This window comes from Nansenia antarctica (assembly GCF_963989245.1).
Source record: "Nansenia antarctica genome assembly, chromosome: 8".
In the NCBI taxonomy this organism is placed as follows: domain Eukaryota; kingdom Metazoa; phylum Chordata; class Actinopteri; order Argentiniformes; family Microstomatidae; genus Nansenia; species Nansenia antarctica.
The window spans coordinates 9,060,025-9,081,337 of NC_137678.1; positions in this window are offsets into that span (position 1 = coordinate 9,060,025).

Sequence of the window (21,313 nt, forward strand, 5' to 3'; positions counted from 1 at the left end):
AGTTGACCATGAACATCAGACTATATTACGAATGTTCATCTAAAATACTCTATACTGAGCACTGGTATAAGAACATGAACCAGAGAACAGCAGTAAATGCAATAACCCACAGTCGTCGCTGATGATGTTGCATTTTCGATTAGGATACGCTTACGGGATTAAAGGGCCGGGCGCCGGGCTAAGAGACAGTGAGGAGAGGGATTTCCTGAAATCCAAATGTCCCGCGAAATTCGGACCAATCACAAAACTGTTTTGCAAGCGCGTCGCCTCGCGCCGCCCGCCTGTTGAGAGCGATTCAGTCTAGATTGCAGTGCGAACACAAGCGACGAGGTTAATTGCAACATTGTAACATTTTGTAACTTACTACACACTAAATCGTAACGAAATGTAGGTCTGGAGGCGGCCTAAATCTAGCTTCAATCTGCATTTTTTCTGTTCTCCGGTCATAATAACTGAATTAATTAGTGGCGGAGAAAATTCATTCGTGGCGGCCCGCCACGAATAAATGCATATAGAGGAAACACTGAGTAACTTATATACAGTATATGAACCTAACACAAGAATGTAAACATATTGCAGGGTTATAGAACATTGCACTATTCCCTTGGTTATTGCACAGTAGTTTCTCGTATTGCACAGTGGGGGGGGGGGTTACAGAGGGAATTTCTGTTTAGTTTTTCTTAGACCTTAGCCGAGTTTAGTGCACTTATGGCCCTGGGGAAGAAACTGAACTTTAGTCTGTTAGTCCGGGTGGGCATGGTACTGAAGCGTCTGCCTGAGCGCAGCCGTGTGAAGTGTTTGTTGCCAGGGTGACGCATGTAGGTGTGTAATAATAATAATAATATCTTAGATTTATATAGCACCTTTCTCAAACCCAAGGACGCTTGTTGGGAATAGTGCAATAATGTTCTACTACAACTGTACTAAGCTCCGAGGACGTGTGTTGTTGTTTTTAAAACTATGAAATCTTTTCACAAAAGCTGTCAGATCCCTTGTTGCCTTTAAGACATCCACCACCACCTCAGGGTTTAAATGCCTGCCTGGATTTCCGTGGAGGGGAAATCTTCACTTAACGAGCCAAATTCCCTTTTTGAGACGAGATTTTACGACGCTGTCTTAACGACGGGCTTAATAATAATAATAATAATAATAATTCATTACATTTATATAGCGCTTTTCCGAGGCTCAAAGACGCTGACAATATAGGAGATACGGAAAACACAAAAACAACAAGTAACATGGAAGACAGAGTCAGCGAACGGGGAGGGGGGGGGCGGTGGTAGGGACAGGGGAGGTGGTTAGGGGTAGGGGAGGCTGTATGCATATCAGGGGGATGGCAGGGTTAGGGGAGATGGGTAGGGGTAGGGGAGGTTGTATGCGTGTTATGATGAGTTAGTTAGCTTCTGCGCTTGTGTTACCTAAATGGGCAGAGTTGAGCCTCAGAGCTGTGGCTGACTCACTGGATGCTTACCGCTTCATCCAACATATTACATCAACTCAGATGCTTAATATAACTCAAGAGCTCACATAGGTGACACAAGGAGGGAGAATGATGTGTCTGTGTGGGATGATCATGCTAAACGGTTTTAACTCATGCATGTACTGTATAGTCTTCAACTCTAGAGAGAGATTTCACATCACTGCTGTGATTTCGTGACGTTAGAATTATAAGGTTCTATCTTTTTTGTCAAAATTGAGTTTTTTACATAATCTGATCCATTAGATGTTTATTAATGCCTGTGTGGTGTTATTTTTAAAATGTTGACATTTTTGAGTTAGTAATTAATAAAATACAAAGGTTCCATCTCACAGAACAAAATGGAATGTAAAAACTTTGATGCTCAACATCTCTGAACTGCCCTAAACGGAGATAGAACCTTATCATTCTAAGTTCACGATTTGATGTTCCCTGAATATTGTTTATTGATTATGGGACAGAGCGTTTTCCCAAAGCTTTGGAACGCCCTCCCCCTTGACCTGAGAGCCGCTCCCTCAGAAAAAAATGTAAGCAGCAACTTAAGACTCATCAGTTTAGACAGGCCGGCAGTCAAATGTAGCCTTCTTATTGTTCCTGTTTATGTTCTGTTTATGTTGTCTTCTTTCTGTTTTTAAATCATTGATGTTTCGAATTTGCACTTTTTTTATATTTGTATTTATTTTAAATGTAAAGCACCCTGTGCATTCCCAGCTGGAAAGGGTGCTATATAAATAACGTTTTACTTACTTACTTACTTAATTTGGTTGCTACACAAAGCAATTAGATAAATTAGACAATATGTAATTGATTTAATGTTTAATGTTAAGAGTCAGGCCAGGGTACTTGAGGAAAGACGCAGCCCAAACAAACCAGCTTTGCCAAGTATTTTCCTCTCCAACGTCAGATCCCTGACGAACAAGATGGATGAACTGAGACTACAGGTTGCTAAAAACAACATCGTGGGGGATAGCTGTGTGATTATTCTGACCGAAACCTGGCTTAATGACAACATTGTGGACGCAGCTGTTAGCTTGGAGGGGCGCACGCTACATCGCGCAGACCGAACGGAGCTTAGCGGAAAGTCAAGAGGAGGTGGGATCATAATATCGACGAAGGATAGCTGGTGCTTAAACACGAAAACTGTAAGTAGCCACTGCTCCCCAGACCTGGAATACTTGACTGTTAAATGCCGACCCACATACCTCCCGAGGGAGTTTAACGCGGTGCTAATAACATGTGTGTATATAGCGCCTAGCGCAGACAGCAGCCTAGCATTGGCGCGACTTTATGAAGTCATCAGTGGCCAACAAAGCACTGATCCACAGGCTATTCACATCATAGCGGGGGACTTCAATCATGTCGCCCTGAAGGCAGTACTACCCAAGTTCTATCAGCATGTGAAATGTGCAACGAGAGGAGAAAAAACACTGGATAAGGTATACACCAACATCAAACGTGCTTACAAGGCTAGTCCGCTAGCTCATCTAGGCATGTCTGACCATGTGTCAATCCTCCTGATTCCTGCATACACTACAATGGGGGAAAGTGCTCCCATCACCACTAAGACTGTCAGAACCTGGCCAGAAGGGTCCGCTCCACTGCAGATCTGCCTAAATGACACCCTATGGCAGGAATATGAGCATGAGGACCTGGAACAGTACACGTCGTCGGTTTTGAACCACATAGTGAACTGCACCAACTCAGTCACCGTGGACAAACGGGTCCGGGTCTTCCCCAACACGAAGCCATGGATGACTGGGAAGGTCCAAAAACTGATCAACGAGAGGGACAACGCCTTCTTCGCAGGGAAGAGCACACCGCTGTACAGCTCCACCAGGGCCAACCTAAAGCGCGGCATCAAAGCGGCCAAGGCAGAGCACAGAGAGAAGATTGAGGAATGCCTCCTGAGCAACGACTCCAGGCGGATGTGGCAGGGGGTTCAGCAGATGACAAACTTCAGAGCCAACAGGCTCACAGCCGCAGAGGACGACCCCCTGCTGGCGGGAAAGCTGAACACCTTCTACGCCCGGTTCGACGAGGGGCGAACGGAGGTAACCGCAACACAAACACCACTCTCTCCAGCTCTCAGCAGCCTCACCCTCACAGAGCATGAAGTGAGACGCGTACTGAAGGCGGTGGACCCCAGGAAAGCCTCAGGGCCGGATGGCGTCCTGGGACGGGTGCTGAGAGACTGCGCCGACCAGCTGGCCGGGGTTTTCACCAACATCTTTAACCAGTCCCTGTCCCAGGCCACCGTCCCACCCTGCCTGAAAACCTCAACTATCATCCCAGTCCCGAAGAAAAGCACGGTGAGCTGCCTAAACGACTACCGCCCGGTGGCACTCACACCAATCATCATGAAGTGCTTCGAGAAACTAGTCCGGGCCCACATACTCACACGCCTCCCGCCCAACCTGGATCCATACCAGTTCGCCTACAGAGCCCACAGGTCCACAGAGGACGCCATCGCGATGACTCTCCACGCCACTCTATCCCACCTGGAGAGGGGAAACAGCTACGCGAGACTGCTCTTCGTGGACTTCAGCTCCGCCTTCAACACCATCCTTCCAGACAGGCTAGTGACCAAACTACTAGACCTGGGTCTATCACACTCTATATGTGCGTGGATCAAGGACTTCCTGACCGACCGCCCCCAGAGGGTGCGGGTGGGCCCCCACACCTCCACAGCCCTCAGCCTCAGCACTAGGTCCCCCCAGGGCTGCGTGCTAAGCCCCATCCTCTACAACCTCTACACCCACGACTTCACCCCCGTCCACCCCAGCAACTACATCGTAAAGTTTGCAGAAGACACCACCGTGGTGGGATGTATCTCGGGGGGGGACGAGGCGGCGTACAGGGATGAGGTAGAGCAACTGAGCAAGCTGTGCAAGGTTAACAACCTGCTGCTGAACAAGTCAAAGACCCAGGAATTCATCGTAGACTTCAGGAGGAAAAAGTCCGAGATCCAGCCCCTGCTCATCGACGGAGAGAGCGTGGAGAGAGTCTCAACCCTCCGATTCCTGGGACATCACATGCGGGATGACCTGACCTGGAAGGACAACACAAAAGGCACCATCAAGAGGGCACAACAGCGGCTATACACCCTGAGATGCCTCAGGAAAGAACACAACAAGCAGGAGATACTGGTGGCCTTCTACCGCGGCGCAGTGGAGAGCATCCTCACCTACGGCATCTGCAACTGGTTCTACAGCTGCACAACAGCGGAGAGAAATGCGCTGCAGAGAGTCGTGAGAACAGCACAGAAGATCACCGGCGCCCCCCTCCCCTCTCTGGAAGAGCTGTACAACACACGCTGTCTCAGGAAGGCCTCCAAGATCTCCAGGGACCCGACCCACCCTGGGCACGTACACTTTATCAGGCTGCCCTCGAAAAGGAGGTACAGGACCCCGGCCGCTAAGACAAACAGACTGAAGAACTGCTTCTACCACAGGGCCGTCCAGGCCCTGAACACAGCAAAGACCTAAGTTCTGGGCCCTGGACAGTCTGGACGGATTGTATGGCAGCTGCTGGACTGAAAAAAATCAGTTGTAGTGCTGAGGCACAAACATGTACATTTCAAGCCTGCAAACTGTGACACTTTAAATAACGTGAAAAAATACTATTGTGCAATATGACAACCCTACTTGACTATCTGTGCAGTATAGTACTGTGGATTGTGTACATAGCCTTTATTTATGTAAACCAGCTCCTTACCTTCTTGTGATTTTATTCTTTTTCTAAAAGTTGTATTTTATTTTATTTTTTCCCTTTCCTAAGACCAGGGGAGCCACCCCTCCTAAATTTCGTTGTTTGGTACCTGTACTGTAGCAATGACAATAAAGTCCATTCATTCATTCATTCATTCATTCATTCATTCATTTCAAAGCACAAATCTCGGTTGGAGCCTAGGTGAGGAAAAGGCTGTCTGATGCCCCCTGGTGGCCGCTGGAGGAACAGCATCAGTAACACTAATGAGATCGTGTCTGTTCCAGTTTCTCAAATACTTCCACAACTTTTCTGAACGCATGGCTCGTTTTCTCAAAACTCTAAACACAAATCCAAAAACTCGCACACAAAACTGTTGTCTTCTCAAAATGAAAATGTGTCTTCAAATATACACTCAGTCACACCCAGGGGTGAAAGTGGTTTGAGTTTCTTACAGGAACTATAGGCTACTACCCCAACCTTCATCGTTTCATATTGTTCTCCTCCTGCCCCCAGCTTCATGCATCCCTGAACACACACATCGTGGTGTTGGTGTCGAAATTAGAAACACTTTAGGGCTGCCATGTTTCACCAAAAGTTTGGAGTGAGAGTTTTTGGTGGTGGAGCGACCCAAAACTGTGCACGTTTTGGTAGCGGCGGCCCCTCTCTCCCACACAATTATTTGTGCTAGTTTCCTGCAATTTTAAACCAGCACAAGAAATGAAAATAATTGGAACATTTGATAAAACAAGAGAAATTCAGATAATATATCTTAAGTCTTAATAAACAAATACAGTAGCCTACAGAGTCTAAAACAAAATTGGGCCTCATCAAGTGAACTCAACCCCTTGGTCAGCAGCAGAAAGACCCTTGGTCATCATCTTATATACAGTGCATAGATGGCTATCATGTTATACAATATGACAATTTCCAGCCCAACCAGTCTACAAGCTGCCGAATCCACCCGTCCAGTGTGACCAAAAGTAGCCCAATCTGGCAACACGGCTTGCTTATGGAAGCATATAGTGGACTAAGTTCAAATGTTAATGCAATTTGAGATTGCATTTGCATGTTCCACTTTTGCATGCATTCTTTCAGACAATATTCAAATTCAAATGCAATTCTAATGAGCGGATGTGTTTCCTAGAACATATAAATGCAATTGCTAATCACATTATTGCATTACAATTTGAATATTGACTCAAATAACGCAGGCAAAAATGGCAAATGAATATGCTATTTTGGGATTGCATAGTCATTTTCACATTAGAATGAAAATTTGTTGTCAGCTACAAAGCGGATGTGTTTACTAGAACATGTAAATGCAATTGCGTATCACATTATTGCATTACAATTTGAATATTGACTCAAATAACGCAGGCAAAAGTGGCAAATGAATATGCTATTTTGGGATTGCATAGTAATTTTTACATTAGAATGAACTTGTCAGTTTTGTCAGTTACAAAGCAGCGCATGACTTTGAAAATTAAATGGCAAATGGCTTTGCATTATCATTTTAATATTGACAGCGAATGTGCACATCAGGTACATGAAAATGAAAATGCAAATCATTAGAATTGCATTTGAATTTGAATATTGTCTGAAAGAATGCATGCAAAAGTGGAACATACAAATGCAATCTCAAATTGCATTAACATTTGAATTAAGTCCACTATATGCTTCCGTACGGCGCGACTGTAATCCCGGTCGGACTGTCTCAGTGCCCAGTGCTGCCCACCCAACCACGTCGCGTCGCGTCGGGTCTACTGTAAAGCGGGTTAACATGTCCTTTTCAAAGGTATTAAAATAGACGCAACGAAACATAACGTCAGCCATGTGTTTCCTTGTTGGAAATTATGGATCGTGAATCGTGATTGCTTCTGCACTCTGCAGCAATCGGATTTTGATTGACAGGCAGCTGCATCTCTTCCCCCAACGGCGTTCCGGCACAGAAAGTCTTGCCGGAACGCCGCACCGGACCGTTCCGGCCCACTTTCACCTATGGTCACACCATCAAATGAATAGACACTTGTAAGAACCAATTGAACACTGATGTGCTCAATGGAAAACACTGATCAACAGAAAACAGTACTATGGTAAGATTATCAGTAGGCCTTTTGCATTTTCAGTGTTACACTACATACTGTACGTACAGTAGCCTGTTGTAAAACTCTTATGTTTTCATACTCAAATATAAAACACACAAGAATATAATGTTGTTGTTTTTTTTATTCTGAAATACTGTACACATCTCAGCAATGACAGTTGGATTTGTAAAATGTTCTTCATACAGAACAAACAATAGAAAATATTAAATAGGTATTCTGCATATACTCTCTATAACCTGTTTACAGATAAATGCACAGTTAATGATCGAGAACATTGAGAGACAGAGGCGTCTGATTGGCCAGCGGCGCTATGGGGTTAAAATGATATCGCCAACTACTGGTGTGGAATGCTGAATGACAGCGTTTATAATGCTTTATACAACAGTTAGTTCCGACCAAGTCATTTGATTGGACAAGAGGCAGCACTGGGACTTTTAACTATGTATCACTCCGCCGCACAGATGTTCTACGAAATGACCGTTAATTAGACTACATGTTAATTAGACTACATGTTAATTAGACTACATGTTAATTAGACGACATGTTAATTAGACATCATGTTAATTAGACTACATGTTAATTAGACTACATGTTAATTAGACTACATGTTAATTAGACTACATGTTCATTAGACTACATGTTAATTAGACGACATGTTATTTAGACTACATGTTAATTAGACGACATGTTAATTAGACGACATGTTAATTAGACTACATGTTCATTAGACGACATGTTAATTAGACTACATGTTAATTAGACTACATGTTAATTAGACGACATGTTATTTAGACTACATGTTAATTAGACGACATGTTAATTAGACGACATGTTAATTAGACTACATGTTCATTAGACGACATGTTAATTAGACTACATGTTAATTAGACGACATGTTCATTAGACTACATGTTAATTAGACTACATGTTAATTAGACTACATGTTCATTAGACTACATGTCAATCAGACTACATGTTAATTAGACTACATGTTCATTAGACTACATGTTAATTAGACTACATGTTAATTAGACTACATGTTCATTAGACTACATGTTAATTAGACTACATGTTCATTAGACTACATGTTAATTAGACGACATGTTAATTAGACTACATGTTAATCAGACTACATGTTAATTAGACTACATGTTAATTAGACTACATGTTAATCAGACTACATGTTTGTGTTCAGGTTACTAGGTGTTAACACTTAATCCGCCGTGAGGTGTTAAACAGCACCAGTGAGTACAAAAAAAAATCTACCTTTGCACTCGATCAAATTTCAGGACCCTCCTTTCATGACTTTTCCTAGATATGTGCGTTCTACCACCCAGCATCTTTACATTTTCAAAATCGAGTTAGTATAAAGCGATTTTGCAGTATTTCTGTGTGTGTCTGTGTATTTGCCTTGGGATTCGGCTGCCATCTTTTTCTCCAAGGCTGCAATTCTCTTTTATTTCAGCAGAGGTAGCAAGGGGGCACACACTGTGCTCAACCTTCAGGCTTCAGTGCTGAATTAGATACAGTGGATAAGACTGATATTTGTAACATAATGTGTTTATATATAGGCTATATATAGCAATAGTGATACATAAGATATGTATATGTACAGACAGTTATGAAAATGATAAACTGTACAGTATGTCTCCCAATCCCTTCAGATTTGTTGGAGCTGAGGGTTTTTTTTCACAGCGGGTTTACCCAAGTTCCATGCAATAGTGATAAGATATTATGATATTTGTAGCCTATGTACAGTTATGAATGATACACTGCACAGTATGTACCTATCAAGCTGTGTGGTATTACATAGGTACCACAGCAAAGTAGTTCATCAACGAATATTATATAACAAACGGATATTTATAATATTGTATATAATGTATTTTTTGTATATTACTGTAGACCACGTTGTAGTAGTAGCCAATTGCAGAGTGTATTCATTATTTTGTTTGTTTGAATCCTCACTGTGTTCATGTTGTGCAGTGAACAAACAATTGTTGGGAGAATAAACGGTCTCTTGCCGTGAAATGTGTACATCAAATAAAATGATGTCGGCGATGATTATGCCTGTAATCATATAACGAACTGATATTTCTGAGTGGGGCAGTCCCAGATATAGTGAAGACAGACAGGAAAGTAAGGAGAAGAAGGGAGAGAGTATTGACAATTGATAATAAGATATTGATAATGTAGGAATAAGTGTGTTCATATGCAAACATATTCAATGGCATGTAATTAGTAGGCAATTGTTTATCACAGATGAATCCTGACAATTGATGGTTGATGCATGGGGGAGGGTCATCTTATTCTCAATGATCTCTTTCTGATCATTTCCGATCACCACACAAAGGATGCCTCCAACAAGCCCTTCAAACCATCCCCCACCAGAATCAACGATATAACGAACGGATATTTCTGAGTGGGGCAGTCCCAGATATAGTGAAGACAGACAAGAAAGTAAGGAGAAGAAGGGAGAGAGTATATTGACAATTGATAATAAGATATTGATAATGTATTTCGCTGTCGACCAAAATCGTTTGAAATTACGTGCTTGTGCATTGAATGACACTATGTACAGCGCTGTCAATTTTCAAATAATGCAATAGGCTATATATATGAATGTTCAGTTGTGATATGAAGTAGCCAACAATTCTCATGTCGACCATGATAATAATAGGCTACAACAAGGTTGTACATAGATATACGCAGATTCATATTTGGATAGTTGATTTTGGCACCATTAGCCAATTGCAGAGAGTATACATTATTTTGTTTGTTTACTGCACATTATAAATGAAATGATGTGTATTAATTATTTTGTTTGTTTGAATCCTCACTGTGTTCATGTTATAATGTTTAGTGAACGAACAATTGTTGGGTGTTTGCCACAAATCGGAATTCTCTTGCCGTGAAATGTGTACTCAATAAGACATGCGCTCTGCGCTGCGGGCTACATTTGATTATGTAATCATCAACGATTGATTAGTAGGCCATTGTTTATCAAAGATGAATCCTGACAATTGAATGCCATTTGAGATCGAGACTCGGTAGCCTAATAGTGATAATGAGTTCAATCTGTAAACAGTTATCATCTCAATAGGACGGCCAATGTAATGCGTTGTTTTTTTGATTTTGCATTCCTTGTTTCGTGGTAAACTAATCTCTTTCTGATCGTCCCGTTCACAAAAACCTAAGGTGCATAAGTCACGTAATATGGTGAAATAAATGTTCGTTCAGACAATTCGTTCAAACTTGATGTTGATGGGGGGAGAGTTGATGGCTCTCGATCGTTTCCGATCAATGAACAAAGACATCGGGTTTCCCCCGCTCCACCACGTCCCAACGGTGTGTTTCTGTAACCATTTTCTCCTCCTTCCAGTCGCTCCTCTCAGGAGACCACTATTTATAAATAATAATCCACAGATAGGCACAGTCACAGTGCTACATGAAAATATCTAGCCACACACCACATATCATAGCTCCGCCCTATATGTATTTATCATCATATTTCTCAATATAAAACGGAGGTACAATATATGGCAGATATATGTATGGTATATTATGGCAGTTTCTGGCGCCTGTCCCGTTCTGTTGTTCAAAGAATATAATATAAAACGCATCACATGTTTGTCATTGTGTGAAAATACAGATACCTGGTCCACACAGCTTCAGATTCCAAGGAAATTACTTGGAACTATGTGTGAAAGGGACAACATTGCAATATATATTACAGTTATTTTTGAATAATGCTAATCAACTTTCATTCATTAGTAATGAAAACTCCCGCAGTCTCGATCAATCTCCTAGATCAATCTCCTCTCCACTTACGTTACATACATGCATACGTTATTTTATATATATATATATATATATATAACATGCATAACAACTAAGACATGCGCTCTGCGCTGCGGGCAGTGGGGAGAGGGTTGATGGTCCCCCGCGGTGTGTTTCTGTTGCGTGTTCACGCTTCTTGCGTGACATCGCCATCCAGCGATTTTTGTGGGTCAGTACACACACCCCCATTGTGATTAGTGGTCGTGTGATTCCACACCTCGTCGCGCTTTAGTAGGTAAAAAAACGTCGGCGCCTCCAGTGTTAAGAACCGATGGTTCTCGAGCCTAATGGCCCATAGGGAACATCTCCTGTTTCCGTAGCGTGAGGCGGCTTAATGTACAAGTTAGTACACCCCCTGGACATGACGCTGGTATGTCGCAGGGTCTTACCCCCTGGGGGGGGGGGGGGTCCATGCCACGGTCCATGCCACCCCCCCAAGGCAGCAAACCTAGGGTAAACACTGTTATTCTCATGCTAAAATCGACTGTAAATCCAGATTTTAAAGTTGATATTCTTCCCCGTGGAGCATGCCCCCATAACCTGTGCACCACCCAAAATGTTTAGCACCAGCCGCCACTGATTGGTACCATAAAGTCAGGTCTTAAACATTTGAACAAACTGGGATTTTTCACTGCTGTGTCTAGACAGATGACAGTTAAGGCCCTTGCACACCAATGCGTTTTTTTACGTCCGTTAAAAAAATAAATTAGAACTCATGTTGTGTCAATCACGCTTGCACACCGAATCCGTAATATTCGTCCGTCCCCAAAAAATCGGAACAGGTTCGATTTTCTGCGTTTTTCGCGTCCGTCAAAAGCCTTTTGAGAGTTGTTTTTGACCACTCCGCCATGGTATAGACTGGGACACATCGTCAAATTAGAACTGCAGGACAGTTGGATTAATGTTTACGGAAGTACATGTCTCAAGTATTATCTTGGCGGTTAGTCGAGTGAAAGAAAACAACATACAGATGATAATTCACACAATATAATACCACGAAAGCGTACGGCACTAAACAATAACATTCATTTGGGCAGCATCATACTGAAACTCAGGCAGAAGGGCAGGGTCCGGCCAGGTTCACACTGTCACAGACTGTCAGTGCATCATACAGGTACATCATTCAGCTGGTTATAGCTGTTTCTTTTTCTATTCTACTATTCTATTCTACTTCTGCTGTCTGCGTCTCCCTGGGTATTCCTAGACCAGATGGCAAACAGTAAAGAAATGCCACAATATACCAGGACTTAAGAAACGAGATGTCCAACAAAGGATTTGACAAACCCTGGCCAATTTTGCGCAACAAGTAGACTCTGATGCAGCGGAGACAGGGTTGCCAGATGGGCTGGTTTTTGGTGGATTTAGCCGTTTTTAGACTGTGGTTAGGTTGGAAATTCTCAATCCCATCTGGCAACCCTGAGCGGAGAGTCTACACATGGTATGATTACAGATATCACACTGCAGGAGATGCACACCACGCTTTGTTAAATGAAATAAAGATGTATTGTACTTTTCTACTGATAATACATTCTGATGTGGTCTACCATTTGGTTTTAGTTATATTGCTCTCAGTTGTTTGTACCTTTTGCTAAATCAAGCATTTAGAATGTAGAGTGCATATTGCGAAAGTTCGCAAATTAAAAAAACGCAACGGACTCCGCAACGGACCGGTGTGCAAGGTCTCTGTGCGTAACGTTTTTTTCGGATGACGGATTAAAAAATACGCATGCGAAAACGCACGCATTGGTGTGCAAAGACATTTACTTGGATCTAGTGAACCGCATAATGAAGTAATGTTCCTATTCCTATTGCAGGTGCTTGGATACAGATGAGAGCTGTGAAGTGGATACTCTGCTCTAACGTTGCTGCATCTCTATAATGAAAGATATTGGTGTAGTATATTTTGGCCTGTCCTGCTGGGAATGGGGGTTGGGAATGGGGGTTTTACGACTCTGTGTTGGAGAGACCTCCTGGCCTCTCCCTCTTGACCATCTAGGTAATGTGATAGGACCACTGGCTGTGACTGCATTTTGACTTTGTTTATAAGTAAGTGTAACAGAGTTGGGAATGTATGTTTAGTTGTGGTGAATGTAGATGAGTTTCGCCGTGCTTGAGCAGCCCTGGTTGTTGTTGGAGCCCCCCTTTGGAGTTTGGGTGTACTGCAGGTCTGCGCGTTCTTTTGTCCTTCTCTTGTTGCCGTACTTACGGTGGAACTAGAACATGGCCGCCATCTTGATGGGTATGTGCGCTATGTAAAATGCTCCTCGTGTTTTGTTGTTTGTATGGAGAATCTTGTAATGTAGGGTGAAAATGTTGGTGTAGTACTGTGCTGTTTGTTTTACATGTATTGTGATGATGTGAAACAGAACATTTATTGTATGTTGTTTTGAACGTGCAGATTCACAAGCAGACCAGAGAAGAATTGTGTTCTATATGTCTTCTCTGCAGGTATGTCGCTCCACATGTTGTTTGTAATTGTTATTTGTAATGTTTGAGGGAAGTTTGTGTTCTTTCTGTGAACAAATTGTCCTGATGTGAAATGTACATAGACGGTGGTGCAGAACATGGCCGCCATCTTGATGGATTCACAAGCAGACCAGAGAAGAATTGTGTTCTATATGTCTTCTCTGCAGGTCAAATAAAAGGATTGATTGAAAGAAGTTTGGCTGTTTGACTATCGTTACACTGGTGCCGTGACACGTCGATCTCAAGATCAGCTGAACGCCGATCTCCGTGGATGCTGCGTGGATGCCAGGTCTTAGTGTGATAGATCAAGTGTGGTCAGAGTATTATAGTAAATGGTCATTCAGTCTGAGGTCTGTGATTATATCAGTTTAAAAAGTGCTTTGATTGTTTTGGTTTTTATGTCCTGCTGTAACTTTATAATTTTTTTTAAACATTATTATTATTATTTTTTTTTTCATTCAGTAATATTACACAACGCAAGTCTGTACCACTATGGCTCAGAGGCCAGGTTTTAATGATGAGATTTTTGCCAGTCCAGTGTTGCCTATGGGGAGGGGTGCATGGGGGGCATGTCAGAGCAGAGCAGACAGTGCTGTCATAGACATTGACATTGACAGTGCTGTCAATAGTAGGGAGGTGGGGTGTTCCCAGTTGTTTACTGACAGTGGTAGAGGCACAGGGTCAGGTCAGGACCCAGGTTGTGCTGCTGTCGGACAGTTTACAGGGGAGGCTCCTCCCACATCCACACCCAGTGTTAATGACACTGAAGCTCTTCATCACCTTTCAGACATGATGGGTCAGCTAGGTGCTCAGATTGGCGAGTCCATTGTAACCAAGTTAATTTCAGCTGGTGTAGTTCACTCAAGTAGTATGAGCAGTGCACACCTCAACTGCACATCGCCTCCAGATCCTGTAACTGATCCTAATGTTGTTAGACAGGAGGTTCCGCGCGTTACTGTGAATGTAAAATCAGACAGGGAACCACCAATGTTCCGAGGTGATAGTTCTGATAAGTGTTCAGTCCAGGACTGGATTGACATGTCTAAAGCTTATCTGAGAAAGCAGAAATGTCCAATGCATGAACAGGCTGAGGAGATACTGGCAAGGCTGATGGGTAAGGCAAAGGATGTCGTGAGGGTTGGGTTGCGTAGCGATCAGACACTTGATGTGAAGCAGAACCCTGATCTCATCTATGATATCCTTCTCAAGTACTTCAGTGATGTGTCATCATGCCTCCCGTTGTCAGATTTCTATGCCACTCTACCCAGACCCAATGAGAACCCTGTAGACTACTGGTTGAGGATCAACAAAGCAGCTGATGTAGCTGGTGAGGGCCTTCGCAGACAAGGTAGGAGGATGGAGAACATAGGTGAAGAGGTAGCACGGATGTTTGTCAGGCATTGCCCGGACTCTGGACTATCCCGTATTCTGGAATGCAAGGCTATTGAGGAGTGGAGCTCACGAGACATACAGTTGAAGATTGATAATTACCAGAGAGAGCTGAGAGCCTCTGGCAGGACCGGTAGTTCTGTGCCATTGAAGAGCCATGCCACCGCCCTCCACACTGTGCAGTCTCATCCAGAGCCTTCGATTCAGTCTGTGTCTGAGCAGTGTTCCACCCAGTACCCCCCTGCTCCTGCCCATAGTCCAGTGTACCACACACAGTGTCTGCCTTCTACCCTCATTCCTTCCCAGGACCATGCTTTAGGCCAGCTTCCGTGCCCCTCCTCCGCGACTGCTGTGGCCCAGAACACTCAGCAATCTGAAGACAGGATTCTTGCTCGCATTATGGAGAGGCTGGAGCAGATGATGGGGAAAGTGCAGCAGCGTGACAGTGCTCCTCGTGGTGGAAGATACCAGGGTGGCGCCCGTGAGAAGGCCTGCCGAGTCTGTGATGACAGTAGACACACTACCATCTCACACTGCATGTCAGAGAGGCTGTGCTTTGTCTGTTTAGCCCCAGGTCACACAAAAGTTGAGTGTTCCACCAGGTCGTCCCGAGCACCTCAGCCTCAGGGAAACTAGGTGGCCTGTATTCAGAGGGAGAAAGTATAGGTCGCCAAGTAAACTCCCATTGTGAGGACGAATCTAGTGCTGAGACAGTGTATATAGCTCTCAAAAGCTCAAGTGATAACTCTGAAGATATTGTTTATCAGAATACGCATACAATTAGTGGTAGTGACAGCCTTTTCTACACACCTGTGACAGTTGGTAATACAGTGACTCTGAATGCTATGCTAGACAGTGGGTCTATGGCTTGTACAATGAGTAAGACGGCAGAGGGAAAGCTTAGAGAGGTTGGAGTTGCTACAGAACATAACCAGTTCAGTTCAAATGTGGTGCTTGTTGGCTGTGGTGGTCGCCGTGTCAAGCCTGAGTCAGCTTTCAACGTGGAAATGGAGGTGTATGGCTGTAGGATTATGGTTCCCACTCTGGTAGTTGAAGGCCAGCATGATGAGTTGATACTAGGCACCAATGTTATTAAATATATCCTCCGGCAGTATAAGCAATGTGATGGCTACTGGAAGGCTGTGTCTACGCCCTGTCCTGCTGGCGATCCAGAATCTGAACAGTTTCTCTCGATGCTCGCTGGTCTGAACCGTTGGCGAGGTGACGTCATACCTGACAAGATAGGCACAGTCAGGTGCAACTCAGCCGTGTGTCTTGAGCCTGGCCGGGAGTACCTGATGTGGGGCAAGCTACCCAAGTCCACTATTGTGTCTCCTGGTAGCGCTGTGATGACAGAGCCCACATCGTGTCGCTCAGCTCCAAGAGGGGTTCTGGTGGCCAGAGTTGTTACTCCTTTGTGGGGAGACGGATGGGTTCCATTGAAGCTGATCAACTCGTCCGACAGGCCCGTCTTGGTAAGACGCAATGCTAAATTGGCCGACGTCTTCTCCTGCATTGCGCTCGAGGACATGGATGAGACCGGACCTGCTGAGGTCCCACTACTCAGTTGCTGTCAAGTAACCCCGTCCAGTGAAAATGCGGCCCGCACTGTTGATGAGGAACTGAAGTACATGGGATTGAGTGGGCTCGACATACACTCCTGTGACGTGTCTGAACAGTGTAGAAGCAAGATGGCTGACCTGGTTGTGCGCTACAAGGACATCTTCTCACGCCATCACCTGGATTGTGGAGAGGCAAAGGGCTTCATACATCGCATTCACCTCTCAGATCACAGGCCATTCCGGCTCCCATTCAGACGAGTGCCCCCCAGTCAGTATCAGAAGTTGCGCCAAGTACTGAGTGAGATGGAGGAGAAAGATATAATCAGGAAGTCAACCAGTGAATATGCATCTCCGTTGGTTCTTGTATGGAAAAAGAACGGAGATCTCCGTATCTGTACAGACTTTCGCTGGCTGAACAAGAGGACCCTGAAGGATGCTCACCCTCTCCCTCACCAGGCCGACTGCTTAGCTGCACTTGGAGGTAACTCCTTGTTTAGTACTATGGATCTAACCTCAGGGTTTTATAACATGCCACTACACGAGGATGACAGAAAGTACTCTGCCTTTACAACACCTATGGGCTTGTATGAGTATAATCGCCTCCCGCAGGGCCTCTGTAATAGTCCTGGGAGCTTCATGCGTATGATGACTAGCATTTTCGGAGACCAGAACTATCTGAGCTTACTGGTTTATCTGGATGATTTATTGGTGTACGCCCCTGATGAGAGGACAGCTCTGGAACGCTTGGAGATGGTGTTCAGTAGACTGCGTGGTCATAACCTGAAATTGGCCCCCAAGAAGTGTTTTTTTCTCCGGAAATCCGTCAAATTCCTCGGCCACATAATTAATGACAACGGTGTGTTGACTGATCCCAGCAAAGTTGAGAGCATCGCAAAGATGACAAGTGCTGACCTGATGGAAGCGGACGGTGTAACCCCCTCACAGAAACGAATCAGATCTTTCTTGGGGATGATCAATTATTACCAGCACTTTGTGCCTAGCTTCTCCGCTATTGCAAAGCCTCTCTTCTCTCTGTTGACGGGCCAGAAGAGAAAAGGGAAGGTGAAACAGTCCAAACAAAGGTCACAAAGCAGGAAGTTGAAGGTTACTGACTGGACCCCCGAAACGGAGCAGGCTTTCCAGAAGCTGAAAACGGCGCTGGTTGAGACGGCTGTCCTGGCTCACCCTGATTTCAGCCGTCCCTTCATGCTGTCAACGGACGCGTCCCTTGATGGCATCGGTGCTGTCCTGTCGCAGATCCAAGAGGGTGAAGACCGAGCGAGGCCAATCGCATTCGCCAGCAAGTCCCTCTCTCAGTCTCAGAGAAACTACCCAGCCCATCGGTTGGAATTCCTAGCCTTGAAGTGGAGTGTCTGTGACAAGTTTAGCCATTGGTTGAAGGGGCATGATTTCACTGTTTGGACGGACAATAATCCATTGACTCATATCATGACGAAGCCCAAGCTGGACTGCTGCGAGCAACGATGGGTGGCTAAGTTAGCGAGCTATAACTTCGACATCAAGTACGTGCCAGGCCCACAGAATGTTGTCGCTGATGCCTTGAGTCGTGTGCCTTTCGTCAAGCAGAGAGTCAGTCACAGATTACTTGAAGAGCCCTACAAGAATCTCCTCTCCGAAGTCCAGGATGTGTCGAGTGCTTCTGTACAGGACGCCTTCCGGTCGTCCAATGACACTCCACGCCAGGCAGAGAGTTACGCTCAAAGTGTCCCATCACCTCTGCATGTCCACGCTCAGTCTATGGAGATGGATGAAGTGTCTGTTGTTCTACAGTCATATGACGATCTGTGGGAGGTCGGAGCAAGAACGCGTGCTGTAGCAGTCTTGCACCATTTGCCTCAGTTAGTCCCAGGTGGTCAGGACTCACTTCCTGCTTACAGTGAGAAGGAACTCCGGGATGAACAGCTCAGAGACAGAACTCTCTCTCGAGTCTTGTACTATGTGGAGAGACATCGGAGACCCTCCAGGAGAGAGAGAGATAAGGAATCAGTCACAGTCATGAGGTACCTGAAGCACTGGGAGAAACTTGTTGTGAGCAATGGGATACTCTACAGAGTCTCGAGGGATCAAGTCGTGAAGTCAAAACACCGCCAGTATGTGGTTCCTGAGTCTAAGAAAGTTGAAGTTCTGAGAGGTGTTCATGACCATGCCGGCCATCAAGGTCAGTTCAGGAGTCTTGGCTTGGCCAGACAGAGGTTCTTCTGGCTCAACCTCGACAGAGACGTAAGAGACTACGTCCGTAACTGCCAGCGGTGTATTGTCAGTAAGACTGTTGAACCTGCTGCGAGGGCGCCTTTGCAGAGTATCACATCAACCAGGCCACTTCAGCTGGTTTGCATTGATTTCTGGTCAGCGGAGGACTCAAGGAACAAGTCAGTTGATGTGTTAGTTGTTACTGACCATTTTACAAGAATGGCCCAGGCATTCCCCTGCAAAGATCAGTCAGCCAAACAGGTGGCGAGAGTTCTATGGGACAAGTTCTTCTGCGTCTTTGGGTTCCCAGAACGTATCCACAGCGACCAGGGAGCTAGCTTCGAGAGTCAACTAGTGAGTGAGCTGCTCAGAGTCTCCGGTGTCAGAAAGTCGCACACAACCCCGTATCACCCGATGGGTAACGGTAGTGTGGAACGTTTCAATAGAACTCTCGGTAACATGATCCGAGCGCTTGAACCAGAGGCAAAAATCAACTGGCCGAGGCGTTTGCAAACTCTGACGTTCATGTACAATAGCACAGCGCATGAGTCAACTGGCTATGCACCTTTCTATCTGATGTTTGGGCGTACTCCTCGTCTCCCTGTCGATATACTCTTCCGGACAGTCCTGAATGATCCAGCTGTGGTCAGCTACGACAAGTATGTGATGTCTCTCACGAAGGATCTGAGAGAAGCTATGGTCATAGCCCAGGAACATGTCATAAAAGAACAGCACCGTCACACAGAGCTCTACAACAGACGAGTGAAAGGGCCCACCATTGACGTCGGAGACCGTGTGCTATTGGCGAACAAGAGAGAGAGAGGAAAGAGAAAGGTGGCTGACCGTTGGGAGTCTACTGTATATACTGTGGTGGATAGGAACTCTGAGACTCACACATATAGGATACAAGACACTGTCACTGGACGAGAGAAGGTAGTCCACCGTAATCTATTGTTGTTGGTGAACTTTCTGCCGGTGTATGATACGAGTGTGATCTCTGACCCAGTTTCATCCCTGTCTGCTGTTCATACATCAAATGAGCCAAGTGACATGTCCGTGTCGGAAGTGGAACAGGATTCCTTGCCTGGGGAAGTGAGTAGAGGAACCGCGTTCGAGTCGGAGAGAGTGGATTCCTGTCCTGGGAGTGAGGGAGGGGAGGTTGAAGACATGGAGTATGGGGGTAGAGCTGTTCGGGAGAGGGATGTTCCCTTGACTGTTCCAGAGCCCAAGGATCCCAAGGGAAGAACCCTGGAGTGGGTCACCCAGTTACCATTCCCTGACCACTCACGGACAGAGGCTACTAACACTGTAGTGTCTTCAGTCTCGTTTGCCCCTCAGAGGGTTCCCGAGCAGATGGCTGAGGAGCAAATGGTAGATCAGTCCATTAACTCTGATTCTAGATTTGTGGTTAGCGCTGATGATTGTACTGATGTTTCTGGTAACACGAATCAGATAGATGATGCTAGTGACACACAGCGTACTGACACTTTAGCTTCTGTTACACAGTGTGAACATCCTAGTACAGTCACACAGGTCAAGTCCAAGTTTGGTCGCCTTATCAAACCAGTTGACAGATTGATTTATACTATGTCAGGACAAGACATTATCCAAGACACTAAGTCAAACATTCGAGCTGTTTGTAGGTCAGTGTTTCAGGCTTTCCACAGTTAGATAAGCCGAAGCTCAGTTCAGTGCATGTATACACTGTGCACACTGACATCCTATGACATATAGGTTTGTTCGTTATTCTGATTGTTTCATAAGAGGTTGTGGCCTCTTGAAGGCTAGTAATACACAGTGAAAAAAAAAAAAAGGGTCTTGTGGGGTGTAGAACGCATCCTACCGCCAGTAGTTGGTTGGAGAGATAGGTTACCTCTCTTTCCACTTCATCCTTATAGGATACTTTTCAAGTTGGCTGTCCTGTCCTTTGGCGGCCCTATGTAATAGTGTAAAAAGTAAAAAGTAGTGTTTAAATGTATAGTTGCTGCTCAAGGTTGGCGAAATTCAGGGGAGGTGGGTGTAACAGAGTTGGGAATGTATGTTTAGTTGTGGTGAATGTAGATGAGTTTCGCCGTGCTTGAGCAGCCCTGGTTGTTGTTGGAGCCCCCCTTTGGAGTTTGGGTGTACTGCAGGTCTGCGCGTTCTTTTGTCCTTCTCTTGTTGCCGTACTTACGGTGGAACTAGAACATGGCCGCCATCTTGATGGGTATGTGCGCTATGTAAAATGCTCCTCGTGTTTTGTTGTTTGTATGGAGAATCTTGTAATGTAGGGTGAAAATGTTGGTGTAGTACTGTGCTGTTTGTTTTACATGTATTGTGATGATGTGAAACAGAACATTTATTGTATGTTGTTTTGAACGTGCAGATTCACAAGCAGACCAGAGAAGAATTGTGTTCTATATGTCTTCTCTGCAGGTATGTCGCTCCACATGTTGTTTGTAATTGTTATTTGTAATGTTTGAGGGAAGTTTGTGTTCTTTCTGTGAACAAATTGTCCTGATGTGAAATGTACATAGACGGTGGTGCAGAACATGGCCGCCATCTTGATGGATTCA